We start from the raw sequence: 6,000 nt of genomic DNA, 5'->3' as shown, positions 1-6,000 counted from the left end.
CGGCCTCGCATCATATTTTTCATGTTTGAAGAGAATTTTGGTGCTGTAAGCTGATCTCTACGGTCATGTGCATTCTTGTGATGAATTGCGGAAGTCAGTACAAGTCTGAATCTTGATGTCCTGCATCGGGGGAACTTGAAATGAGCTACTTCTGAGAAAACACTCCTGCTCGACTGTCAACTGTTTTGGCATTAGCGAACTATGTCACGCACAAGGCATTCAGCAGCTCGCATTTGCATAGATGGATTGGTCTGCACCTGTTGCATTATGGTTGCAGAGATCTAATATTTCAATGTATTTCTTCAGGGTAAAGAACGTGCGAGCTATTGCTGAGGGTGCCTATTGTTTTCAGTACCGGGTTTGGTAGATCATCATTTTGTAAGTTCTTTTTTTGAGAAAAGAAGGATAACCCCGACCTCTGCATCATTGTGATGCACACAGCCAAGGATGGATACATCAATGATGTTTATCAGTTTCATTAATCGATACATTGAAACTGGGAGCGAGGCTCTTAATAATAAACTCAGGAATTAAACATATGGCAATGATGTGCTCTGCGCTGACTGTACATTTGGTTTACGTGTTAGCCAACTCGTGGCAATGATGTTTAAGTTGGTGCGGCCATCATACTGCATTTGGAACACCACCACTGCATCAAGTATGCCCGTGTAGTCATGTGTTCATTTCATCTTCTTCTGTACCCTGCACCGGGGGAACTTTGAATCGGCTGCTACTCCTGTGGAAGCGTCAAATATTCGTGCAGCGGCAGAAGCTTTCCGACGAAAGAGGACAGCACTCCAGTTCCCATCCGAGTGTAACAAGGCACCATTCCAGCGGTTCCTATCAGTGGAAAAGTAGCGTCCCCGAACTGAACCTGGACGGTTGGGGGCTCCCGCCGGAGAAGCCTTCAGCCGTTGCAATCGGATTCAGAGCGACGAAAGTTCAGAGAACAGCATGTGCGTTGTGCGCATTCCAGCGTTTTGCGTTCCACGCACAAACGGAAAGGCAGATCCATGCACGGGGAATAAGTAGGCTATGTGCTTACCTGACAGAAGAACTGTTCCAACCAAGATCTCAGTCTCAGGCCAAGTAAGCTGAACATCAAGAAGATCCGGGCGAGGGAGAGAAAAATGGATGCTGAAACACAGTTGTCACGTGGGCTGGCCCCAGGCCCGCCCCGAGGACCGCTGTGTGCCCGGACAACATGTGCCAAACCTGTGAACTCGAGCGATTGGTCAGTGTCCCATCCAGGCTCACTTCACTTCACACACCATTTCTGATTTCTCTGACATGCTAAACATGCAGATGCCTGAACCAGAAGTGCTCAACAGCTCAGGCGGGGCCCCTTCTTCGGTTGCAGATTCCGCTGCAAGGTCCATGCCACCATGATGATCGCTCCTGACCTCCTGTCTTGGCACGGGATCAGACGGTCAGACTCAGGCCAGAGTATCGGATCAGACCAGAGCAGATCGTCCGTTGTGCATTGCGCTGCACCGGACCTTTTTCCTGCTGTCAGTACGCAGTGCCCGTAGTACCGGTGCGACGGTGCGGGTGCATGCACACATCGCTTTTGCCCAGGGTCGCCTTGCTGCGCGGTCCCGTCGATCAGCCAGAGCCAGTCCCAATGGCATGCACCCTGAACCGCCACAGGTACCGGCTCCACCCTGGCCCAAGCCAGGACACCACACTACACTAAGGCCAACTGCGCCACGTGACTCTAAACGGATGTCCGCTTTGCCCGAAATCTGTTCATTTGGATAGGGCAATGTGGTCAAGTCCGGACCGTTTCTGAGATGCGGTGGCCGTGCACCCAATGAGCGGACGCATCCCAGCCGCATCCTGTCCGCGTACTTTTTTTTTTGCAAGCCCTTAAATTTTTTTCCATCATTCATTTTTGGTACATGGGAATACATCATCAAATTTTGACTAGAAAAGTAAGACCAAAAAAAACAAGAACCACAAAATACATTTTAGAAGATATCCAACTTTCATAGCTGCTCCTGTAAGTTGGATTAGTGTCTTCTCGATGCATTCATTGTTGATCTGCGGAGGAGCCGCCTCCATCTTGCGTGTTTCTTTCTTCTTCGAGTCTAAAGAAGTAGAGGTTGCTTCCTCGCATCTAGTCCCGTGTCTAAGCCTCTAATCTAGCAACAAGTGCACTTGTCTCATCTACAGCCTCTATGCTAGCTAAAAGTGCACGAACATCTACTAAATTACGCTCTATTAATATATCGATGTACTCTTCTTCCTAATACCAAAATTTGCATCAATTCTACACAACAAAATTTGAAGTTAGCACAACTAGTCAAATCTAAAGCACAAACCGAAAGCTAAAAAAAGCACATACACCATCGTTTAAGCACTTGATGAACACCCATCTGGGATGTTCCGGCGTTGTAGACACGCGGCGCACAACCTTCTTTAGGCAGTGGTCGCACTTAATGAGCGGCAACGGTGCGCTGACGAGCTTTTGGGCTAGCACCGAGCCCGGCCGACTGCCATTCGTGTATCTGCCGGGGACCACCGACGGTGTAGATCCGAGCGGCTAGAGGAGGAGCCACTGCCTGCATGTGGCCTTGCGGCCCTGCCAGGGCCTTCCGGCCTGGTGCCCGGCCAGTGCATGGCGCGGCGCGGCCGAGGAGGCCGGGCGAGCTCAAGACCGACCGGATCCACCCCAAATCCGGTCGGCGGGTGCGCAAATCAGGTGGCTGTGGTTGGGTAGCTCGGGTGCGCCGAGGGGAAGGGGCTGGGCGAGCGCGCGTCCGAGCTGCACAGCTACAATGCCAGCGGCGGCGAGGGAAGAGTGGGGAAGAGTGGAGAAGAATGAAGGGCGTGCGACCGGAGGAAGAGAGGGGACGGACAGAAAAAGGCGCCCCCGTGCCACCGACGGGCGGGCCAGGGAAGGACACGTGTAGACGGCCCGCGCGTCCGCGTGTTGTCCGTTTTGTCCCAAATACGACGCAAACTTGGCCAGGGATGGGTCGAAAGCGGACAGAAAACGGACAAAAGTCCATTTATGCCCGCGCGTTAGGCCGTCTGGTTCGTCCGTTTTATCTTAAACGGACACGCGCGAACAGAATAAAGTCGCGCGATGAAATTGGCCTAAACTCCGGGGATGCGCCGCGCAGCGCTAATCAAATCAAAGAAAGAAAGAAACTTTTGCGTACTTATATTCCGCTGCTGAAGAGATGATGAACCGCTGGGAGCCGTACGGTTCTTTAATCTGTACGATAATCTTATCATTCTTTCGCAAGCCAGACAGCATCATTTAGCCGAGCTAAACCCCGTATTTGTTTGCATGAGCATAATGGAAAAGGAGGAGTGCACTGCACTGCAGTGTGCAGGGTCCGGGGGCTCCTCCTCTCCTCGTCGTGTCCTCGTGCTGGGTTGCTTCTCCCTCCGGTTCTTCTCTTCTGAGCGGCAATATAGTAATGTGGTCTAGCTAGTTGCTTGGGCTAATCCCCTGTTTGTCGGCCAGATTAGCGAGGACCCGGTTCCGTTCCATGTCAGGCCAAAAGGAGGAGAGGAATACTCGGCGCCAGGGTCAGGGCCACGGCGGAGAAAGACGCGGCTTTCCATGGACGGAGAGGTGGCGCCTGTACGACGAATGCAAGAGGCCGCGTGTGCCTGTTCATTTATTTACTTTTCTACTCCTTCCGTTTTCAAATATTTGTCTTTCTAGACATTATGAGCTGTAACATACGGAAGTGTATATTCATTCATTTTGCTTCGTATGTAGTCACAAATATTTAGTAGCAAAGGAGTAGTTTATTAAGAATAGTGCAAGAGGGAGTGGGGTTGGCCTGTCTGCGACTCTGCGTGTGGGTATGCGTCTACTGGTTTTTATTTACCTTTTCCGCGCTGCAAAGAAAGTCTCGGCGCGTCATGTGATCCCACGTGAGGCGATCCTCGAGCAACCCTACCTACGTGCATGCATGAAATCCGCGTCGCCTGTTTCGTATCGTTGACTTGCCTTCCCTTCGTCCGCTCTCAGTATTTTAACTGGAAAAACATCACGGCATCAGACACTGGATCACGTTTGCATGTGTGCATATCTTTTTTTATGTACTACTAGTATATCATCTTCGCATTCTGCACGCAGAAATCTCTGTTTCGTACTACAATGCTGGCAGAATATGAAATCTAACTCTGGTGCTCTCCTTTCCTTAAGAAAACAAAACCAAAAAAGAAAAATCAGTGCTTTTTGCTTTGTGTGATTTGCATATCCATCCTAAGAGCACCTACAGCCGGACCTCTCCAACCCGTCTCATACGTCCAGCCAGGTGAAGGACTTTGAGGAGGAGAAGGATGTGGGGGATGTTGACGAGGGGGGTCTATAGGCGGAGCAGCAGACCATCCTTGATTCCCTTCGGTCGGAGCCGGCTGCGGAGGCAAGACGTCGTCGCGGTAGGAGATGGAGGCGCAAGAGGCCGTGGAGGAGGCGGAGATGTTCGCCTACATGAATGAGGTCGAGCAGGAATGGGATGAGCCGGAGCCCTTCTACCCACCTGTCCAGCCGGTGCCCGGCACCCTCGTCATGGACATCTCCGACGAGGAAGAGTAGTTAGGTTAGTAAATAGGATTTCTTTTACATGGTTTGTATGAATCAAGCGGATGAAATATGAGAGAGATCAAGTGGCTAATTTGAGGCGTGACCAGCCAGTGCCTGATTGTGGGCGTTTGAGGGGCTGGATTTGCAAAGTCCGCCCATAGATGCTCTAATCAAGCTTAAGCCCGGCCGCTCCTTGCACCACGTGTGTGCCCTCTGATTGGACCGGCCTAAAACCACCTCACCTACATCCAAGTACACTAAGCCGACCCGACGTCGTGCCATCACGTCAGGGAACACACAGGACGATCGTGTGGAGCTGCACAAGGCAAATTCGTATCATCCCGCTTGCTAAAGCGACGTCGATCGTCACTATCCATGTATGTGACCAAGTGGCTGGTCGCAAGCACACGTACGTGGACCGGATGGATCACGGAGAAGCTTCCTTTGCTACGGCTCATACGTGATGCATATCTTGGATGGTCTTCCTTTCCTAGGACGCATCAATCGGCAGCTCCGAGGAGGAGGGTTAGACTAGACGTGGATTACAAGGCCGACACTTTCGGCTTAACAATTGGCTAATGTTCCTTCTCGTGCGAAAAGAGAGCCGTAGGATGAGATAAGAGCATGGATGGAAGCATGGAGAGGGAGCAGTCAAGTCGGATCCGATGATTTGGACGGCGGGCGATCTTCGTTGCGTGGTGCACAGGGAAAGGTGATCCACGCTGTCGATCATGACATGCATGCATGCTGAACCCAACATTTTCCTCCCGGGTGACCGAGCCGCACGTCGTTGTACAGGCTAGAACGACGGTGGTGGATGGCACGTGGCCGTGGGCGATCGATGGGCTCCCCGTCCCGTCCGGCTCCCGAGTTTGGTTTCGTGGCGGTGACCGGATTGGTACGTGAGCACAAGACATGGCTCACAGAATGCTTGGAAGGATCTCTGCGCGGCCATCCGGATTGCCTCGCGATTCCGCATAGTAGTTGGACCCCGCATGAGGGTGCAGTGATTTTTAAGTTGTAATATTTGAAACTTATGATTTTGCATCTGAAATGCATGGCTCTTTCGGCTGCTCGTATCAACTTTCAGAGTTGAAACTTCAAACGACTTTCTTTGTTGGTCCCGGGGTACTGAAACTGTGTTTTTGAACCTTCGCTCATACTAAATTTTCAAAAGTTGAAACTTAAACAAAACTTTTAAAAACTCATCAAACTGTATTTAAAATGGATCTTCATTCAAAGCCTCGTCACGGGAAACACAAATATGAAAAACATAACTTAATTTAAACTTTTCACTCAAGAGATATAAAAGATTAAAAATTGAAAGCCAAAAAAAATAAGCACGCACAAGGGGCTTAGTGCCACCGCACCCGCGTCTCACAAATCTCTCATGTGATACTTGTATTAAACCCCTGCTTGGTTGAAGAACAAGTTAAATGAATTGTTAT

Source organism: Triticum aestivum, chromosome 5A (genome assembly GCF_018294505.1).
Source record: "Triticum aestivum cultivar Chinese Spring chromosome 5A, IWGSC CS RefSeq v2.1, whole genome shotgun sequence".
NCBI lineage: Eukaryota > Viridiplantae > Streptophyta > Magnoliopsida > Poales > Poaceae > Triticum > Triticum aestivum.
The sequence above is the reverse complement of the archived record's forward strand: the minus strand, read 5'-3'. Positions refer to the sequence as shown.